The sequence below is a fragment of the Camelus dromedarius genome, chromosome 13, assembly GCF_036321535.1.
Source record: "Camelus dromedarius isolate mCamDro1 chromosome 13, mCamDro1.pat, whole genome shotgun sequence".
NCBI lineage: Eukaryota > Metazoa > Chordata > Mammalia > Artiodactyla > Camelidae > Camelus > Camelus dromedarius.
Window position 1 is genome coordinate 56,174,154 of NC_087448.1, and position 23,428 is coordinate 56,197,581.

The 23,428-nt window shown below is 40.7% G+C and overlaps 1 long non-coding RNA gene across 1 annotated transcript; it reads right to left on the reverse strand.

The window, feature by feature from the left end:
- Positions 1–3,673: 3,673 nt before the first annotated feature.
- On the reverse strand, positions 3,674–23,262 carry LOC135322745 (uncharacterized). Its single transcript, XR_010383524.1, has 3 exons — positions 23,123–23,262; positions 20,615–20,721; positions 3,674–3,791 (listed from the first exon to the last, which is right to left on the reverse strand). It is a non-coding gene; the product is annotated as an uncharacterized LOC135322745 (long non-coding RNA).
- Positions 23,263–23,428: the final 166 nt, after the last annotated feature.

Consider the following 23,428-nt stretch of genomic DNA (forward strand, 5'->3'; position numbering starts at 1 on the left):
ACGATAGGGAAGAATGGAGGAGGAGCCAATCTGCTGGGCAAGATCAAGAGCTCAGTTCTGTCCATGGTACAGAGAAAATACATTCTGGAGAAGGTGGCTGGGAAGTGAAGCTGAGGATAAAATTCACATTTTACATTAGCTCCCAGCATGAAATTGGGGATGTGCTCCTGCAGGAAAGCTGCACCAGCTCCCGTGGGACATGGTGTGACAGTGCCAACCGTGGCTCTCTAATGGTCTGGTTAGGTTTGTCAGTATTCCACACTCAGAACTGGGGGCATGGTGGAAGGAATGCTGAGCTTGGAATGCAGAGGAGTCAGGCTCCAGGGCTCAAGCCACTTCCTAGCAAGTCACTTCACCTCCGTGAGCTCCAGCCTCGACATCTCTTCAACATACATTCTGAGATCTGTCCTAACTGTTTAAAGGGGCGCTCTAGGGTCAAATAAGCCAGTGCAAAGAATTCATTGATGATTCTAAATCATTTTACAAATGTAAGGGAAGCAGTATTCTAAATACTCTCCTAATTATTGTTAGATTCTAGTGTCAGAACAGGTTTCTGCTTGGTAGCTGTCCCCTTGCTGGGACACGATGATACTGCAAAGATGACCAGTCCCTCCAGATACATTTTCCTTCCTGGTTACGACCTGCAGTCCACTGTATGGGGTCATTCCTTTGACTGGACTTTGTGCCCTGGCAAAATGCAGGTTCCCCCGAGGACACACTCTTTACAAAAAAGGTTTACCATTTATTGACCACATACCACATGCCGGTGTTTTACACTCATCATGTTCAGGGGTCTCAATACAGCTCCCCTTGCACACAGACAGCATTATGCCTGCAGACTTTAGTGTGGGCAGGAGAGATATGAAAGTTGCCTCGAGGCTGCAGCAGTTGATGACATCACCATGTGACTCAAGAGACTGGCAGAGTCAGAAAGGAGCCTGTGTTCCTTGTTTTACAAACACAGAAGCCAAGGGCCTTGTCGACGAGCTCAGATTGGGATTGGTTAGTGCAAGAGAGGACCAGAATTCCAGCCTCCCAGCTGTTCCTCTAATCATGCCTGTCCCCTTAAAAAGAATTGCTACAACCAAACAACAAGAAGTCCAGAAAGACTTGGCATATTTTACATGAGCATGGTCTTCATTAAAGAGAGTTTCCTGAGTATGTGCACGGTGCCAGGTCTCCCATGAGCAGTAATCTGCTGGATCATAACTGTCCTGTGGGCAGATACCTAGCAAGGTACACATCTCCATGGTTTGCATGTTGTGTGCCCAGAGCTGTTGGCAGGATGGATCGGTGGATGTATGGATGGATGGATGAGTGGATGGATGACTACAGGAAAGAGTTGGTGAATATCACCTGGACAGCCTCAGAGGACAAATTCAGTGACACAGAACATCACATTACTGTTGGCTATTTTTTCTGGCACAGGAGACTATGTCTTGGAGGAAAAACTCTGCCGTTGCCCAGCAGTGCAGACATCAGCAGTCAATTACATGCAGTTACTACTGTTGTTTTTTAGTGTGTCCTGACATCTTCAATGGAAAGGCAATAAACAAAACACTTGCTCCTCAACTGTCCTAAATAATCTTTGGAGTAGTTGTGAAAATCAACCATCCCGCAAGATAGAGAAGAGGAGAAAAGAAAAGGAATTAACCCTCAATGCCTTCACTTTCAAAATAAGTTAAAAAAAAAAATCACCAGTGGATGCAAAGAGAGGCAGAGACGCCTAGGGCTACAGAAGTAGCAGCAGGTTCCAAGGAGGAAAGACAAATATTGATAGAGACTGTTTGGGCTCTCTTGTCCCTGGGGTCTTTGGCTGGGCCCATGACTAGGTCTGCAAGTCACTTGGCCCCCTGTGGAGGGCTGGTCACTTGGGGCTTCTTCTGGCCACAAAGGAGTTTTTCTGCTTTTGGAGTCAGGCAGAGCTGGGTTCTATTCCAGTAGCTGTGTGATCCTTGTCCGGTTACTTAACCTCTCTGAGCGTTAATTTACTCATCTTTGAGAAAAACAGGACTGTCCAGAATAAGTGACACAGCACATTAGGCAACAGGGCGCGCTCAGCGAAGTGCTGGAAAGTAGGGGGCTTCCAGCTCCCCGAGTTACTGAGGGCAAGGGCCACGGGACGAAGGAGGCCAGCTGGAGGTGCGCCCTCCACGCGGCCTCAGAGCCACTCTCCGACTTCCCTCCGCCCGAGTGGCGAGCCCAGGCACGGGTTCTGAAGGCAGCGCGCCCCCTAGAGGCCGACCTCAAGAGCAACGGTTGCTTCCTAGACTGGGCTGAATGAAAAGCTTACAGGTATAGGGTGGGAAGAGGCTGACAGGACATGGCAAAGCCTTTGACTCCGTTTTCAGGGCGCCTGAAGTGAATCTTGTCGGTACCAGGCTGCACCCCAGGTGCTGAGCTGACCACAATAGGGTGAGTTGAAAAAGCTACTTGGTTTGTTCAAGCAGGAAAGACTCAGATTCAACCAACATTTACTGTGCACTGTGTTCCCATCTCTGTACTGGGTGTTTTTTGCTTATGTTGTCTCTTTTCAACTTCTCAGGTACCCTGTGAGGGAGAGTTTATCCTCTGTCTTTCATATAAGGTAACTGACGCACCCTACGAGAAGGTATTTGCACACAGCTGAAACGTGGCTACGTTGGGATTTGTATTAATTTGCTAGGGCTGCCAAAATAGAGTATCCAAAACTGGGTGGCTTAAACACCATAAATTTGTTGTTTCACAATTCTGGAGGCTAGAAGTCTCAAATAAGGTGCTGGTGGCGTTGGTGCCTCCTGAGAGGGCTGCGAGGGAGGGATCTATTCCAGGTCTTTCTCCTTGATTTGCAGATGGCTGTCCTCATGTTCACTCACTGTTCTCTCTGTATGCATGTCTGTCTCCAAATTTCCTACCCTGGTGACCTCATTTTAAGTTGATTACCTCTGCAAAGACCCTATCTCCAGATAAAGTGACGTCTGGGGCATTGTGAGTTAGAATTTCAACATACGAATTTGGGGCGGCACAATTCAACCCATAACGGGATTTAACCCAGGACTCTGATTCTAACCCTGGCACTTGCCCACCTAGTCAAGCATTGGTGTACACTGGATTTACCAGGAGAATTTTTTTTCGAAGTATGGATGTCTGGGTTATGATTTAATTGGCACAGTGTGTGTTTGGACGTTAGGATTTTAAAAACCTCCCCAGGTGGTTCTAGGAGCAACCCAGGTTAAAACCACTGGCTTAGAACACCTTTCTACCACCATTTCCAGACTTCACCTCAAGGAAGGCAGCCTCTGTCTCCTTGCTTCGTGGCCAGGGAAAGGAGGCCAGATTTGTCTGTAGTATCTCAACCTTGGCCCTATTTCTGTTCCCCTGTTTTTATGCTTTAAGTACATTTGTTCTTCGCATCTGTCAGAATCAGGGTCTGGCACAGTGCCTGACCTACAGGAGGCCTTCATAAATGTCTGAAGAGGTAGAGGAGGGAAAAGAACCACAGAAGAAAAGAAATGCAGAGGGATGGAATTGGGGAATTCTTGAAAATGAGATATTTTTGGACAAAGGAGGTTTCCTGACACCCACTGACAGAGAATGTTAGCACAAACCATGCGCAGTGGTGGGTAATCTGCCAGGGACCTGCCTCCCAGTGATACCAAACGAGAGCATCAAGTCAGATTCACAACTTTAGATTCCATAATTGTGCTTGAAATGAGGGCTAATTAACCCTGGGTAACGGCTTCCCCTTCTCCTCCGAATCCCCAGGGCTGGCAAATCACAGTCCAAGAGTCTCCTCCTCATGCTGAAGATCCCTGGAAGACAGAGAGTGAAGTCCTGACTCCATTGTTTTGTGAGGTGGGGAGTGAAGGACCCTGGTTTTCTTGTGCCCTGGCTTCTGTCCACCTCTTGGGCCTAATCCACCCTCTGCGTTAATTGGGGCTGCCTGGGAATGACCTAATTAGGACTGGCCTTCCTCTCTATGCATTACCAGGTGGAGGAGCCTAATCTTTTCAGGGGAAAATGAATTTACCCGTCAACATAATGAGAGATTTGGGAAGCACACCTACCTGGAGTTAAAAATAACAAATTACAGAATCCAAGTATACATATGAAAACAAATGAATCAATAATTTAATTTTGGCCTAATAAACATACGAAAAGAAATATATGACAATATAAACCAAAAAGAAGAAGACAAAATAAGAAATGTTAGGTGTGAAAAATGTAATAGCTGAAAAGGACACTTCAGATGGATATGACAGAATGGATAGATCTGCAGAACAAATTAGCAACTTGGGGGACCTGGTGGAGGAAATCTTTCAGAAGGAAGAAGGAAAAGGACACAGACATTGGAAATAGAAAGAAAAAGCTAGGTTATTTGGAAGACAGAAGTAGACGTACTACCACGTGGTTAATAAGAGTCCTAGAAAGAGAGGAAAAATAAAAATGAAGAGGAAGAAATGTTTGAGGAAAAATTGAGATAATTTTCTATAATTATAAAAATATGACAGATCAAAGAGATAACAGTGGAGAAATAAGGGAAAAAATCCACACCAAGGCATTTTATAGTAAAAACAAGAATTTTAAAGAAGTATAAAAAATTTTAAAAGAAAGAGATCACAAAAAGAGGACCGAAGTCAGGTTGACATCAGATTTTTCAATAGCAACAATTAAGTCAAGAAAATAGTGGAGTGGTAGTTTCAAAATATTGAAGGAACAGAAGTCAGAACCAGCCTCTATCTTTATGTCCAGTCTGCCACTCAAAAGCAAGGGCATGATAAAAAAATATTCTCCAACACAATAGTCTCCAGAAAATTTATCACACGAAGACAACACTGGAAACTGTTTTGAAAGAAGGGCTTAAATAAGGGGAGAGCAAATCTAGTAGATACTACAAGAGATACGCAAAGTAAAGTTCATCAAGTACACTCGTGAAATTTGTTGGACTTAAAAGAATAGCTATGACTAAAGGAAAAAACAAACATATCCCCAATAAGCCGGCATTAAAATGTAGATAGTAACATGAGGTGAGCATGGGGAGTAGAGATAACATGAGTGTATAGTAAAGACTCACTCTTATTAGGGGAATATATAGCTATTAATTTAAAGAAAGGATTAACAATAAATACAGAAAAAGTGGGTCAGACTGAAATAAAATATTAAGGTCGCTGAAACAGGTCCTAACATATAAATAATTGCAGTAAGATATATATAAACTAAATTAATCAGTTAAAGAAAAAGATTGACAAGTCGGATTTTTTAAAAATCCAGGTATGTGCTGTTAACAAGAGACGAACATAAAGCATAAGGAAAATGCAAAGGCTGCACGTAAATGAATGGAAAAAGATACATCAGTAAAATACTCATCAAAATCAAACTGGTTTATCTACAGTAATACTAGATAAAATACTAACCTAAATATAACCTAAAGACAACAACATTAAGATGCATAGTGTGCATACATGTAATAAACAAAAGAATGCAAAATTCATGAAACAAAAATGATGGAATGACAGACAGAAATGCATAAATTCACCACTGTAATGGACAATTTCAACAATCTTCTCTTGACTTCTGATAGGTTGAAAAGACATCCCCTTCTTCCCCAAATATATTTAAAATTCTTTGTAGAAAATACAGGTAGACACAGTTTAGACCTTGGGGCAGGGAAAGATAATGTAAAGAAGACATAAAAATGTTGACTATGGAAGAAAAGTGATAAATATTACTATATAAAGTTAAGAACTTTTGTTCATCAAAGTTACCTTAGAGAAAGTGAAAAGTTATACAGAAGATATTCCAAATACATGAAACTGGCAAAGGATTGTTATCAATATATAAAGAACTCCTACAGATAAGTAAAAGGAAAAAAAAGCATAAGAAGCCAATAGAAAAAAAAATAACTTTTTACAGAAGCAGAAACACAAAGCCAATAAATATATGGAGAGATATTTAACATAATTATTAACCAGGAAGTGTAAATCCAGACTGCAATGACATACAATCTTACACTCATTCTGTTAGTAAAAACTTAAATAGCCTGATAATACCAAGTTTTATCCCATGCTGGTGGGAGTGTACATTTTTGTAACTACTTTGGGAAATGGCTTGGCATTTTCTCCTAAATTTGGACATTTATGTACTGCTTGAATTGTGTCCCTCCAAAGGTATGTTGAAGTCCTAACTCCTGAAACCTTATCTGGACTTTGCAGATGTAATTTGCTAAGCTGTCATCATATTGGAGTAGGAGGGACCTTAAGTCCAAAATGACTGATGTTCTTGTAAGAAAAGAAGAGATAGAGGAAGAAACACTTGGAGGAGAAGGCCATGTGAAGACAGAGATAGAGATTGGACACATTTTTGTATTTCTACAGGGAAGAATACATTTTTGTTGTTTTGAGTGATGTAATTTGTCAAGGTCTTAGTTTTTGCTTTAGATGGTGAATTCATGGGTGCTTACCCATACCTATATCTATATCAGTATAATCATATCTACTGGAAGAGGACACCTAAGGACCACTGAGGAAAGTATGTCCTAACAGGATTATGATTAATCCTAATCTATATCTGTATCTGAGGCTACACTCCCCAAAACAGTTAGGTTTGTCCAGACTGGTTCATTATTCTACAAATGGGTACTTCTAACTCACTTCGATTTTCACAAAGGTCTGGAAGTTGGAACAATTTTTCCAAGCCAACTCTATGACTAGCGGTGTGGTTAACCAATCTAGATCAAACACGTGGGTCTGGCTTGCGCAGGAGTTAGTGTGCCAACTCAGTTAGAAAGCACCATTGATTAAAATAAAGATATCCAGAGACTGAAAACTCACTGAGTTCAAATGCAATCAACTCTGTAGATGGGAAAAAGAAAAAAAGAAGGGCATAAAAGTGGCTGGGACCCTCTTAGAGACGTAGAGGTAACAAATAGCTTTGGCAGGAAGTTACAGACAAAAACATGAAACCACAACTCTGAGGAAAGAAGTATTAATCAGGGAGTACTGAGGGGATAAGGACCGAAATCTCAGGTGGAAGAGAACGGGAAGATGGAATCTTCACTGCCCGTGGGTCAGAATGTAATGTTTCATGTGTGTCCTCGGCAAATATTCCTACCATCTGCTTTTGAAATGATGGAGTTGCCTTTCAGTTTTAAACACCATATATGTCAGGCACCTCAAGGACCCCATATTCTGTAGGCAAAAGTGAAGAGAGAGTCGAGAGAGCACAAATCTGTTTCATTTAACTGTATGAAAGAGTTTTCTTTTCTCCTTTCAAGGCCTGGCTGGTGCATGGCTTCGGAGCAGTACTCACGCAGGGATCTGGGAGGCTTCAGGGAAACCCACACCCAGAGGGGAGTTTGCCAGTTGAGGAGCACTGAACTGCCAAGGTGTGAATCTGCAAAAGTTGACAGCTTTAGTGATACGGTGCTGGCCTTGAGATTCAGTGCACCATGACTTTTATTTTATGGTAAGGAAAAGGATATGAGAAAAGAGAAGGGTAGTATAAGTATGTTTTTCAGATTTCTTCCCTCTTCTCCCCTATGAATAAAAGGGCAAACATATTACTGAGCAAATGTTCTTTAGAAAAATTTGATTTATTCTCATGCTTAGAAATTTTGCTACAGGGATAGTCATCGCCACTGTTTACATGAGACATTCCTACTCTGAAATCTAAACGCTGAAGTATTTACTATGCTTAGATAACTTACATATTTTCCCTTGTGAGTACAGCCTGCTCAGGTTCATACATACCACTGTGTAATTCCCCAAGCACTGTTCCCAGTTTAAAGCAAGATGTTGGATGCATTTGTGGAAATTGATGTGAAAGGTCTTTGCTCTTTAAAATACTTGCTAACCAGGCCACTTAAAAACATGCCTTTGAATTTGAAACTGAATTGGAACTGAATTTGGCTTTGGTCAGTAAAGTCTCCAGGAAAGTTTATCAAATTGGAAAAAGAGAAATCAGCTTCTTTTTCTAGAATTTGAATGGAGAGACCCAATACAGAGGATGGAAAATCTGTCATGATGGTGGCAGAATCTTAAATTAAAAAGAGAGAGAGAGAGAGAGAGAGAGAGATACAAATGAATGCATCTGAGGAATCCAGAAATATCCCTAGTTTCTGGCCCTCCTGAGGCTTTGATTCATGAAATACCCTAATATATTTCTGTAACTTTCTGCCACACTCTAAAATGTTTACAATATCTAAATAGCCCAGATAATAAGGAAAAAATTCAGTTGTGAACAGAGCCCAGAAGATGGTACAAAACATTTCTTTGCTGTTCTTAACACATCATTGTTCAGTCCTAATCCCCAACTACGTTCCATGACAAGGCCCAGAACACATCTCCCTCACTAAAGCACTGAGAATTGCATGAGTGGAGCCCTCGCAAGCTCTCTCAATGGAGAGCTCTGTGGTTCCTCTCCTTGGTAAGCCATGTGGAAGATACCATCATTGACATGGTCTCTCCAATTCCAGTGGGGATGATGGGATCTCAGAGGAGCAGAGGCAGTGGCAGCTCTTAATCACCAAAGACAAAGTGGATGCATCTACTGTCAGGGGTTATCAGAATGCCTTGGCCTGCAGAGATCTTTGATGGCTTAATTTATCCTGCTGTTCCTGCGAATGAAATAGGTAGGCAGTCTACTGGAGTATTGCTTGAGCTATATGAGAGGGGAAAACTCTAAGTAGGGTAGCCAAATTGCCAGCCTTGAGTGACCACTGTGGACAGTCATGGCCTCTTATCCAGTTTCCAGGTGTAAGTCAAGTTACAGACCAGAGCTCCTTGATTAAAGAGGAGGCAGGCACCTCTCGAGGAAGAACCCTGCTCTCTCCCACATAACCAGACACAGGGTCCAGAATCTCCCGGAACACAGGGCCCAGAATCAAGGGGTGGAACTGGGGGTGAGTCTTCTTACTATCATACCCAGTAACTCACTCACAGTTAATTTTTGCTTCTCATCCTAATAATCTTGAGTTCTGCTGGTCGGGAGGTCTTAGTCCCCGAAGAGGAAATCTCACCACCAGGGGAAACAACAATGGTTTAATTAAATCGGAAGGTGAGACTTCCACCGGGTCGTTTTGGGCTCCTTATGCCACTGAACCAACAAGCAGAAAAAGGGTTACTCTAATGGCTGAAGTGACTGATCTTAATTAGTACTAAGGGGAAACCAAGTCACTGCTACATAATGGGGACAAGGAGGACTGTGTCTGGAACACAGGGGATCTTGTAGGGTGTCTTTAGCATTAATGTTAAGAGTTAATGGAAATCACAGAAACAAACAAACACAAGGTAATTGACTGCTTGATTCTTTGGGGAATGAAGTTTTGGATTATTTCACCAGAACCCCCACCAGCGGAGGAGCTGACGGAGGGAAATTCATAATGGGCAATGAAAGAAAGAAGCTGTAGATATCAATGATGGCCTCACGGCCAGTTACAGAAGTGAAGACTGTATGGCTTCACATATTTTCTCTTTGCGTGTTCTATGTAAGTTTCTATTTTTATATGCTAACCATTTTCATCTTTATCTTTCTTCTCATTTTTATTTTATATATAAGTGGTTGGAAGTTACATTTATAACCTAGTCTTTAGGATAACCGAACAGTAAATGGAATTGGGACAACATTTGAAGCTTAGTTAATATAATCAGTGGTGGATATAGTGACTGCTTGGACCTTGCTTCTCATCATTTGGGGGATGGGTGAGAACTTCTTCACTTGTAAGGATACCTGCATCTTGTTACATAGAAATAGGAAGCTGCTTTGCTATTTTACAGAAGTTGTAATGTGTCTGGAAGGATGCAGATGGATGCTAAATAACCAAAGGAGTGGGCTGTGTAAGTTATCAATTTTTTGCCTCTCAGCTCCCAATCCATACTTCATGGCCAGCTCTAAAATCATGGAGCTGAATCTTGTAAACATTTCTCATTTGCCTGCTGACATGATGCTAAGTGTTGTCAGTTGAGGGTACTGTAGGGGACACTGGAGGAGGGAGGAGTCATGCTACCTGGTTCCAATGTGCTTCTCTCATTAGGCTCCTGCAGCAAAGGTGGCTTCTGTCAGGCTGGGCTCCTGCAGGATACAGGGGCCAGAAGCCCCCAGTTGTCAGTGCCATATGGCATGTACAACCCTGTGGGCAGCCTCCTCTGATCCCACCTTGGGCAGCTTCACAGTATAATGATGACAACATGGTATCTGCCTGTGAATAGCTTTCCTTAGCATCCCAGAGAGCAGCTTTGGGCAAGTTACAAGGCATGGTGCCTTCCTGTGCAAGGCTTACCCTAGCACCCCAAATGGCTTGTATTCAGTGAGTCTCACTAGCACAGCACCCCAGCAAACTGCTCTGTCATCCTGACAGCCACGGCCACACCTGCGTGGTGTGGATCTCAACCTTGGAGAATGGGCTTCATCTTTGGTAACCTTAAGCCCCAGGGTTAGCAACTAGTTCCTATTTCTGCTACTTCTACAGTCTTTAGAGGTTCTTTTACCTCTTACAAGTCAATCTTCTGTTCCTCCAATCCCTTATTATAGTTAATAATTATTTATATTAAACTTTCCATGTTAAAGTTACTGTGTGGTTTCAGTCTACTCATTGGACCCTGACTGATGCATAGAAAAAAATGAAAAAATGAACACTGACCTTATTATGGGTTGAACTGTGACCAAAGATATGTTGAAGTCTTAACCTCCAGTATCTCAGAATGTGACCTTATTTGGAAACAGGGTCATTGAAGAAGTAGTTAAGATAAGGTCATACAAGAGTAGATGGCCCCTAATCCAATATAACTGGTGGTGTTCTTATAAGAAGATGGCCATGTGGAGACACAGACATGGGGAGAATGTGTGATGATGAGGGCAGAGATCAGAGTAAAGTGTCTAAAAGCCAAGAAACAGCAAGAATGGTCAGAAACCACCAGAAGGTGGAAGAGGCAAGAAAGGATTCTTCCTTGGAGCCTTTGGAAAGAGAACGGCCCGGCTGGCACCTTGATCTTGGGCTTCCAGCCTCGAGAACTGTGAAACAATGACTTTCTGTTGTTCTAGGCCACCCAGTTTGCCTTCCTTTGTTATGGAAGCCCTAAGAAACTACTACAGACCTTTAGCTTAAACCATATACAAATGGATCACAGATCTAAATATAAAACCTAAAATCATGAAACGCCTAGAAGAAAATACAGAAGAAAATCTTTGTGACCCTGGAATAGGCAAAGTTTTCTTAGCTAGAACACAAAAGAAGCCATTAAAGAAATGGCTGATTAATTGGACTTTATCAAAATTTAAAGCAGTAAAGAAAAGTCATATGAAAATGCAAACCACATTTATCAGGCAAAAGATTTATACACAGAATATATAAAGTACTCTTACAACACAGTAATAAGAAGACAAACAATCCGATTAAGAAAGGGTCAAAAGATTTGAACAGAAATCTTAGAAAAAAAAAGCACACGAATGGCTACTGAATATTATTTGTCATCCAGGAACTATAAGTTAAAATCTCAGTGAAACACTACGACATACCCACTAGAATGGCTGAAATTAAAAAGACTGACTATAGCAAGTGTGCGTTAGAATATAAAGCAGCTACAATGCTCATACGCTGCCATAGGGGATAGAAAATAGTGCAATCACTTTAGAAAACAATTTGGTGGTTTCTTAAACATTTAAATACACACATCCTTATAAAGCAGCCATTCCGTTTCTAGTTTGTACCTAAGACAAAAAGTCTTTGTCCACACAGACTTGTTAGTAAATGACCATGGAACCCTTATTTGTAATGGCCCCAACCTGAAAACAACCTAAATGTCCAACAGCAAGGGAATGGATAAACAAATTGTGGTATGTCCAAGCAGTGGATCGGTACTCAGTGGGGGAAAAATGGAGAGGCACTACTGAATACGGATGAATCTCAAAAGAATTATGCTGAATGAAAGAAGCCAGAGAATAAATACATACTACATTATTCCACTTATATAAAATTCTAGAAAATACAAACTAATTATATAGAAGGAAAGCAGGTTGTCCAGGGACAGGCTGAAGGGAGGTATGAAAGGGAGGCTGAAAGAGGCATAAGAAAGAGGCATGAGAAAACTTTTGAGGGCAAAAGAGATGTTCAGCATTTTGTTTGTGGTGATGATTTCATGATGCGTATCCGACTTATCAAATGGTACTTTAAATGCATACAGTTTATTATAAGAAAAATTATGCCTCAATAAAATTGTAAAAATGGGACAGGGGAAGCAACACATGTTGGCCTGGGTCAACAGCCTGTACCATGTCTCTCCTTCTCATTTTCCAGAAGTATGTTGAGTTCGTAGATTCTGCCCTCGGTGGTAGCCTCTACAGGGACACTGGGGAGGACCCTGCACGCCTTTTGCCTTAGCAGCTCGTATCCTGTTGGCGGTGCTGGTGTGTGGAATTGCACCATCACAGCCTCCTTTTTGCCCAGCTTGGAGTTTCCTGGCAACACAGCTCTCTTTAAACCCTGCTTGACCACCTTTCAATTTCATTTTCATTTCATTTTCAATTTCATTCCATCTTTCAAATTCATTTCATTCTGAGCTACTTCAATAGCTAGGAATACTAGCAATCTTGCTGAGCCATGAGTGACAACAGGGACCCAACTTCTGCTTTTTCTCTCTCGGAAAGCTCTAGTTTTGTCAGTTTAGGTCATTTGCTATAGTTGGCACTTCAGACTAGATGGTAGGGAGGCTGAGGCTGCTAACATGCCAAGACAGGCAGTGGTGTCTCAAATCGGGGGAAGGGGGCTACTTTCATTAAATAGAGGGTTCAGTGTACAGGGAAGGGACCAGGCTTCCCCCTCCCAGGCTCCTCCCAGATGTCCTCTCCCCTGGTCAGTGCACTGCTTTTAGGAAGGGGTAGTGTGACGAAGATTTTTAAATATTTGTTTAAGATGCTCAAAGAGAAAAATTAAAGCACAATAGGTATTACAAGTAAATGAGAAAAATGGCTTATTCAGTCCTTAGTTTTTCTTATGTGACACAACTGCATGTGCTCACTAGTAGAAAAGCACCCCCAGGTTGCAAGTCTTCCCTACCTGCCAGCAGACTACTGATTTGTGTGAATGCTTATCCAGAATCCGTCAGGTTACCTATATAAGGCATTTATAAGGTGCTGTCAGTTTGGAAGTGGACTGAATTTAATTTACTTTTACTTTGTTGTCATTAATATTGCTCCTTATCTCATTTGCCCTGTCCCTAATGTTGAAAAAGAAAGTCACATTGCCACTGATAACCAAGATGCTAAATCATGATTACAACTGACTAATAACAAGATGATCTTTTTAAGAAAACAAGATTGTCTTTTTCCAAAGAGCATGCACGTATTTGGAACTGATATGAGAAATTCATCTGTACTCAAATGATATCACACAACAAACCCAGATACCTACAGATCCCATCTTCATTTCCCTGTGATTTTTACCTATGCTAACAACTTTTGTAGATTGGCTGTTTCCATACTTTGTTTTGCTGTAATGCACTTTGTAGATGCTGTGAAACATCATTTTGACTAAATCACTTGAGACTTAAATCTTTAATAAAAAGCATCAATATTCAGTAAGGTCAATCTTTTGAGTTTCTGTGACTTGGCTAGGAGCCCTTAACACTAGGGGTTAATATTAGTTTTCCCTGGGGCCTTCCACTAGGGCATTACTGTGTAATGACATGTCACATAAACTTCAAGATATATTTTGGACATTTTGTTGTTTGGTCTTTGTTTTATTGCACAGTGTGAAATCTATATCAAGTTTGGTTAACCTGTATAGAGATGGTTTATGTTGATTACAGTGTATTTAGGATTGCCTGTGCTACCTAAGTTTCTTACTGATGTGTGTGCTGGTAGGAACACATAATTTTGTATGTTTCATGTATTGAGTTGTTGCCTTTTTATTTTATAAATACTTATAACAAACAGAATTCAAATGTTTTTTGCTTCTGTGAAGATTAATTTGGAAAGGTTTTTAATGACATTCCACCAATTTCAGATTTGCCTGCGACTGACTTTAATATGCTGTTGTCCATGTTCCAAAAAAGAAAAAAGAATATGAAATTATGAAAGATAAATAGGCAGAAATTAAACAAGAACAAGTGAGTATGAAAAATAATGAATGGGAAATTAAGAATAGAGGCCTTGTGTGTAGACAGCTCTTTGAAGAAGTTTTACTATGAAGAGGAACAGAGAAATGAGGAATTAGCTAGAAAGAAATATGAATATTTTAAAAGACAAGAGATGCTGGCGTTTTTCTGCTGATGGAAATGAACACCCTGTGATTCAGCAATTCTACTCTTAGGTATAAAATCAATGAAAGGATTGCACATGTGCACCAAAAGGCATGCACAAAAATGTCATAGCAGCATTTTTGTATAGCTCTAACTGGAAACAATCCAAATGTCCGTCAACAGCAGAATGATTAAATACATTGTGAGACAGTAGGAAAAAAACTATCCAGAGACTGGACTGTCATGCTGGCTTGGTCAGATCTTTCATCTGCTAGAAAATTTTACTACCAAGGACATTCCTTCACCCTTTCAATTTAGTAAGTTCATTTATTCATTCGTTCAGTTATTTAGTTCATTGAATAAGTAGTTGTGAAGCTTCTGGGCTCTTCATCTACGCAGGCTTTTCCAAGTCCTGGGAAGGACTCTTGCAACATACTCCTATGGTTGTGTGTTTTTGTAAAATTTATAAAAATAAGACATTTTAACCACAACTGGTTAACAGCAGCTGTTGTCTGTTTCACTTCAACTTCTCCTCTGTGTCACTTCCCCTGTGCTGGGTATGCTGGAGTAGCCACAGGTCCTTGGGCTCTGGCTCAGGGGCAGTTGAGCTGGGGGATCTATTTAGTGACGGTTTCTTGGGAGGTAGCTGTGGGGGTCACGGTCATTTCACATATAGTTAAGTTACTACTAGCTGCCCAGACATGGGCATGGCTCCAGGCTCTCTCCAGCCATCCACTCTTTGGACTTCTCTGATACTGTGACACGAAGAGACAGGGCCAGAGGTCATATTGCTTCACGAACGTGTCCTGCTGTGCCTGGCACCAGAAATATGTGGGTACTGGAAGAGAAGCAAGGCTTGAACTACAGAGCCAGAAGCTAATCTGTGGAACATTCTGATCATCAAAGATGAAAACTGTGGGCAGAGAATTTAGTTCTGATGACTGGAAGGTTCTTTCCCGTGAGGAATATGCTTGATCATGCCCTGAGATCTTACGGGTCATAGGGGAAGAAACTCGATATAGGTTCTCCTCAATTGCATAACCATCTTAAATATTTATAAGGCCTTACTAGCCATAATTTGTGAAGCTGAAAGAAGCTTTCCTAATTTATCAATAATAAAAAACAAATTTCAACCAATTAGGCCAGAGAATGTGCTGAATAATCTTTCTCTTTTCTTTACGAGATAATACAAAGATTGTCATCACATAAGCAGGTGATTAAAGAGTATGCAGCCAAAAAATGTAGAGAAAAGACTATTACAGAGGTGATTTAATTATCAATTGATTAAACATATCCTTATTTTTCTTAATTGCATAATGTTTGTAATATTTGTAAACTTAAAAAATTTTGTTTCTCATTCTTAATATTCACTTTGATGCCTAATGTTGTAGTTATTTGTAGTTTCATATTTTTCTGAATGAGGGTGCCCCAGACTGAATAAGCTTTAGGCTTCATAAAGCTAGATCTGTCCCTGTTTCACCCCAAGAGTGAAAGAGAATCACTGTACAGCCAAGCAAGACAGTGACCTGATCAGGCCACAGCTGTTAAAGAAAATGCAGAAAGAACTGTAAGATCTAACAGTCTCACAGGCATCAATATTATTAATGGGATTTGCTTATTCTTTGTTTCAAGATGCATCCTTCTTAAAACCATGCAGTGAAAGGATATGTGTGTTGCTTCAGTCTGCTGAGTGGTGGGTCTGGTCCCTTCTAACGTTTGTGTATTGCTACTACTGTTATCATGGAGTGCGTACTACGTGCCAAACACTCTGCTGAGCAGATGACACACAAAATCTCATTAACTCTTCACCACAATCCAGATAAGCATTAACTTCATTTTATAAAATCAATTCATTCAAACACGTTCATTGAGCACCCATATGTGCAAGGCAGGAGGAACAGACAAAATGGACATGATCCCAGGAATCTTGGAGGCAGACATTAAGCACTAGATGATGAAATGTGCAGGAACAAGGAAATCTGACTCGTCTGAGGAGCTAGGGAAGGCACCCCCCGAGAGAGTGAGAAACTGAGACCCTGTCCAAGCAGCAGCCAGCCAGGCAAAGAGTGACAAGAGCCACCCAGGCAGAGTCATCAGCATGAGTGGAGGTAAGGACTGCAAGGCTCATTTTATTCATTCATTTGTTCAACCAGTATTTCATTCACAATATGTGCAACTATCACCACTATGAATTTCCAGAACTTTTTCATCTTTCCAAACAAATAATTCCTCATTCCTTTCTCCTCCTAGCCCCCAGTACTCTCTAGTCTGCTTTCTGCCTCTATGAATTTGCCTGTTTTGAGTACCTCAGATAAGTGGAACCATACAATAATTGTCCTTTTGAGTCTGGTTTATTTCATTTAGCATAATACCCTCAAGTTGTTCTAGCATGTGTCAGAATTTCATTACTTCTTAAGGTTGAGTAATATTCCACTGTATGTATATACCACATTTTGTTTATCTGCTCATGGGTTAATGGACATTTGGGTTGTTTCCACTTTTTGGCTATTGTGAGTAATGCTGCTGTGAACAGTGAGTCCTTGTTTTCAATGCTTTTGAATATACCTATACCTCGTAGTGGAATTACTGGATCATATGGTAATTCTACGTGATTTAACTTTCTGAGGAACTACCAAACTGTTTTCCAAAGTGGTTGAACAATTTTACATTCCCACAAACAACGCACAGAGTTCTAATTTCTACACATCCTGGCCAACACTTGCCATTTTCCAATTTTTTTGATAACAGCTGTCCTAATGAGTGTGAAGTAGAAATCCACAATTAACTGCCCTTTTCAGGTATAGATTAGTATCAGTGGGCATATGTGGCTCCATCTGAAGTCCTGTGTTACTTTCTGTTTGCATCTGCCTGAATTTTAGGGAAATCAGTGCTTTCATGGTGATAGAACTCTAAATAATGTTTTACTTAGAGCTTCTCAGTCTTGGCAGCACACTGAAATCACCTAGGGACCTTCATAAACTACAGACCCCAGGGGCCAAAGCTGGAACAATCTGAGCAATAAAATTAGTCAAGTAGCACTGGATTATAACCCAAAATATAAATAAATGTCCATGGGTCCATACTGATATAAATAGATGATTGAATAAATAGATAACTGGGGAGAATAGACAAATTGCCTATGCAGAAGAATTCCAAATAAATCATGTAGCTACTCTGTCCTCTCAGAGGTGGAGCATAACCCCCTACTCCTTAAAATGCATCCCTTCCCCTCTACAACCAAAAAAGAGGCACAACAACAAGGGGGCATCTTTGGATTTTGGAAGCAATATATTTCTCACGTGATGGTGTTATTCCAGCTCGCTGACTGACTGGCACAAAAAGCTGCTGGTTTTGACTGGGGAAGGCTCTGTAACAAGCCTGCACTGTCAGACAAGCGGTTCTGCTGCCAGGGCCACAGGGCCCAGCAGAGCTTAGAGTGTTGATGGCAAATAAAAATGCCACTTGCTGAAATGTAGCACAGGCCTTTAGGATGTTGGAGCAAAGCTCCGCCATCCTCTGCAGACAACTACTCTCCTTGTGTGAAACAGCTCATAGCCTGCCCTTGGGCCTCCGTAGAGACTGAATGTGTACTGTGGGCCCCCAAATTACCCTGCAACCTGAGCTGCCCATCAAGAACTGGGTGTTATATGACCACCAAGATGTGAAGCTGAGTATGCACAGCAGCACTCCATCATCAAATACAAGTGGTATATGTGAGAGGAATATGCAGGCCTGAAGGCTCAGGTAAGTTACAGGAGGGAGGGGCCCCAATGCAGTATAAGGATAGGGGGTTAAGAGGCACAAACTATGTATAAAATAAGCTACAAGGATATATTGTACAACACAGGGGATATAGCCAGTATTTTGTAATAACTATAAATGGAGTATAACCTTTAAAAGTTGTGAATCTCTATATTGTATGCCAGTAACTTATATAATATGGTACATCAACTATACTTCAATAAAAATTTGAAAAAATAAAGTGTAAAGTTCAATGTCTCTTCAATGTCTATTTTAGTCTATTTACAGAGTCGTGCAACCATCACCACAGTTAATTTTAGAATTTTTGCATCCCACCAGAAAGAAACCCATACCCTTTAGCCATCACCCCCATGTCCATCCAATGTCCCCAGACAACCACTAATCTACCGTCTGTCTCTGTGGATTTGCCTATTCTGGACATTTCATGTAAAGAGAATCATACAAGATGTGGTCCCTGGTGACTGACCGACTTCTTTCACTTAGCATGTTTTCAAGGTTCAGCCATGTTGCAGCATCCATCTGGACTTCATTTCCTTTTACTGCCAAATAATAGTCCATGGTACAGGTATAACTACCACACTTAATTTATTCCCTTATCAGTTTATGGGCTGCTGTGGACTGAATGCTTGTGTTCCCCCAACATTCATATGTGGAAGACTAATCTCCAATGTGATGGTGTTAGGAGGTGAGGCCTTTGGGAGGTAATAGGTTATGAAGGTGGGGCCCTCCTGATGGGATTAGTGCCTTTACAAGAAGAGACCCAAGAACTCTCAATCTTTCTCCACCCCGTGGGGATACAATGAGAAAAGGGCCATCTGCAAAGAGGCAGAGGCTCCTCACCAAAACCCAAACACACTGGCACCCTATCTTAGCCTTCCCAGCCTCAAGAACTATGAGAAATAAATTTCTCTTGTTGAAGCCATTCAGTCTATGGTAAAGGTAATTTGTAGTAGCAGTCCAAACTGACTAAGACCTTTGCGTTGTTTCCACTTTTTGGCTAATGTGAGTAATGCTGCTATGGACATTCATGTAAACTTTTGTGTGCACAAGTGTTTTTCATTTCTTTTGAATATGTACCTACAAGAGAAACTGCTGGGTCATATGTTAACTCTATGTTAACCTTCTGAGGGATTGCCATCTTTTTCCAAAGAAGTGCACCACTTCACATTCCCACCGGCAGTGTCTGAGGGCTCCACTTTCTCCGAATCTTTGTCAGCACTTGCTACAACATGTCTTTGTGATTACAGCCATCGTAGTGGGTGTGAAGTAGTATCTGGTTGTGGGTTTGATTTGCATTTCTCTGATGGCTAATTATAGCATTTTCTAATCAGAATAAAATAAGTGCTGTTTTAAAAAATATTAGTGACTGCTCTTCTTTCAGTAAGACATTATCAACGTCCCACTTTCCCTGACGTTCTGTGATTCTGCATTTCAAACTGTGTATCTGATCTTTTGAAGTCCTTGAGAATTTACTTGTGAAAATGTCTTCTACTCTCTTATTTTTTCTATAATGTCATTAACTTGTATGGAAATTTGTTTTTACTTGAGTTTATTACAGAAATGATTATCCTCAATCATGGGATTTCACTCTTTCCCTGCGAATGAATTCTCCCCCTTTCACATGTTAGAACAGCTGACAGCAGCACATTCACTTTCAGACCAACCTAACCTGCATGCCCAAGAGGACCACACTCAGAGAGGGGAGGACAGAGCTGTCCTGGTAGAAATGAGACACACCTCTGAACCCCCTGTGGACATGCTGAAGCCACTCCATCCAGACTGGCAGATTCCTAGGCATTGTGGTAAAATAACAATAATCCAAAAGCTATGTGATGTTGGCCATCTTCATTATTTCCTTTTCCTTCCTCAAACTGACATAGTGTTTCCAGACTACATAAATAATTGTCAGCCTTTTTGAGGTTAAGTCACTAAGGGTTTTGAGATATATCTGAGTCTGAAGAGCACTGAAATGAAGCTTATCTTCTAGCCTCCTTTTCAAGCTTTGTATCATATCACTTAGGATTAGAGTTACATTTGACTCCAAAATAAAAATGGCTCCTACAAGAGGGAAATTTATTTCTTCTAACGTATAGGTCTGGCAGTGAGCCGTTCAGAGCTGATATGGCAGCTCCATGGTGACAAGGACCAGGGAGACTTCTATTTTGTTGTTCTGCTGTACATAGCATGCATTCTTAAGATCACTTTGTGGTTCAAACTGGCTTCCGGGGCTCTAGCCATTGCCTTCTTCTTCTTCTAGCCACAAGAAGAAGAGAGCTAGGAAGAAGGCACACATCCCTCCTTTTAAGGGTACTTCCTGGGATTTATATGTACCACTTTTGCTTGCATCCTTTGGGCCAGAGGAACAGTGACACAGTCATATCTAGCTGTGAATGAGGCTGGGAAATATTGTCAGTATTCCCTATAGCCATGTGGTTGGCTAAAAATGGAATATTCTATTACTAAAGAAGAGTAAAACAGAGCAGATACCAGGAGGCGACCAGCAGTCTGACACTGCATCTAAGAACAATGAAATGCCATATAGTGAAGTAGTTAACAAGTGTGAGTTTGAATCCTCATTCTGCCTCCTCTTGGCCACATGAACTCAGTTTCTGTATCTATAAAATGGTGGCGATTGTACCTACCTTATAAGGTTGTTCTGAATGTGAAATGAGTGAATAGATGTAAAGTCTTACAACACTGCTGGGCGGATAGTTCATGATCAATTATTTTATCTTCTTTTGCAGTCCCTCTGAAATGCAGAAGCAAGTTATATTACTTATGCCTACAGCCAGCTTTCAATTATTTTCCTGAATAACCTGAATTCACTAGCGAGTATTTGCTAAAGTATTCCCTAGCACCCTATTCAGAAGAAAAAGAGTTCTTTGATTAGAGGCCTAGGTGATGTTGCACACTCTGTCTCCCTCTCTTGGTCACCAGCCGGTTCTCTGAAGTCCTACAGTAAATAGATGTAAAATTTCCTAAATTAGTTGGCCCTTTGAACCATTTTTGCATGATATCTAATAACATCCTGTAGAATTGGTGTTTTTTGGACACACTTGGGGAAACTCTATGTTGACTAGAAGCAGATCACAGGAAAAGCTAAACTACAGATCAGCTCAAAGTCCCAAATTGCCAATTTTTAATGGCCATTAAAATAGATTAAAATACATTTGTATTAACAGATTAGATCCATTTTTACTCCAAGGCAAATCTATCAGACCTGAATCAGTAGTCATTTTAAAATAATCAATATGTAATGAAGAGTGAAGCAATTAAATAATTAAGGCAAAGGTCGAGTTTACTCAAGCAATTGTGCTTGTATTGAGCTCCTTTTGTGGGCATTAAAACTTTATTTTTCTCTTTTTTTTTTATGTTATAAAGACTTCTGAATCATTGCTTCTCAAAAATTTAATTCTGCAGAAGGAATGAAAGAGTTCTTCAAATTAAATATTTTCTTTAGCAAACCCAATCCCCCAAACAAAGGCATGTAAAATAAATCCCAATGGTTCTAATTTACTGTTACCATGACATATTTTCACTGGGATGCTAGAAAAAACAAGTCTGTCTATTTGCGCTAATGGAGAGCTGTCACATAGATAAAGGTAGGTATTTATTTCATCATTTCTGGCACCTCTACAGGCACCAACCACCAAATAAGGGTAATCAACTGTGAATCTGTCTAATGGTCTATCCTGGCCTTTGTTCAGTCTTAGGTGGTTTTATGAGGATATGTTTTGTAGGGCTGCTAAACTATCTTTCAGATTGTCAACGTTAAAAAGATATGTTCTAAATTTCTAGCTTCTATCAAAAACCCTTTAGAAACCTTTAGAAATTGTTCATGGATTTATCTAATCTCATACGGGGCAGAATGAACTTTACACAGCACCTGACAGAGTAAGTGCTTATATTTATTTAATGAATATTGAATTACCTGGATTTTGCTGTCACCTCGGCCAAGACACCTAATCTCTCTTGGGCCACTTTCCCCATGTGGGAAGTGAGGATTCGGACAAATGGTCTCCAAGATGCCTTCTTGCTTAACAATTCAGTTTCAAAACTAAGTATCCCTATACCACCGCTGGGTGGAATAAACCTGTTCCTTACACAGCGTGAAAATAACATGGAACCATTTGCTTCAAAATATTCCTTTTTTTTTTTTTTAGTTTCAAGGGTCATTGCCTTAATTACTAGAATTCTGGAATTTGATAGCAAGTCCAAGTTCACCCTACCTGTAATGCAATAAACAAACCAAACACAGGTCAGGAAGGACACGTTTTGTGTCTTGTTTCTTACAATGGTTGATAAGATTGTCTGCTTAATTTTGAAAACCCTTCCTCATAATAGCATTTTACATATGCATTTGATTGTGACCACACACTGGATTAGAACGTCAGAGATCTTTTTCTGACCTTGAATAAGGAGACCACCATACTCATAGTTTTTACAGTTTATCCCCAAATATACAATCTCAGTTTCTTGTTCATCTCTCGTCACTTCTGTCTACTCATAGAACTGCGTGAAACCTCGTTCACCCTGTTGAACTAGCATTACGTTCCTATAAGCGATAGTATCAATTCCCCCTTTCCAGAATTAATATAAATTTTAATGTCCTAAGTCCTAGTACAGATCTCTGGAGATTCTGCCTCTCCCACTCCTTGTTTTCAATTTAACTTGTTTGGAGACTTGGCAACAGTGTAAATGAATCGCAATCAGAGAGTTTTGAAAAGTATCTAGTTCAGTTGCTAACCAGGCAGGAACCATATTTACAAGATCTCTGGGATAGTCATCCAGCCTGTGTATTAATGATGTTTCCTTATTTCCTGTGTTCTTGATGCTTTACTGGGGCCTCACTGACGGGTTAGCGAAGTCCTAGAGACTGCAAACAATTCACCCCAGGGGCCTGCCTTTCATTTGCAAATCAACCAATTCAGAGCCCCCTCTTTCTCTATCTGGTTTTTACATCCCATGTCAATCAATATTCCCCTGTCTTACTCACTGCAGGACCAGGTACCAGACAATTTGAGACAACACCTAGATCCCAAAGCCTGATAAAATTATTTAAACTAGCGAAACCAAAGGAAACCACAATAAAGGCTCATGCCCATGCCTCCCATAGCTCCTTCTGCCTCCTGACCAACCCTGATGCTTACCCGTGGGTCCCTGTGTGGCATGGTGTGCCCTCTCCACTTGGAAACTGTAACAAATCATCTTTTTCAATGGCAGTAGTCTCCTGCTCACCATACCTGAACAATAACAAAACCTACATTTTAAAAACAACTGTTAAGACAATTTCAGGGACCAGAAGTTCATTTCTTGTGAGGCAGCAATTTCAGCAGGGAACTAAATAGGAAAGTTCTTTTCCATCTTAAACGGAAATCTGCTTCCCTGTACCGTCCAATAATTCTGCCTCCAAAGCAAAAGAGAATAAATCTACCCATTTTTTTTTTTATTAAGCC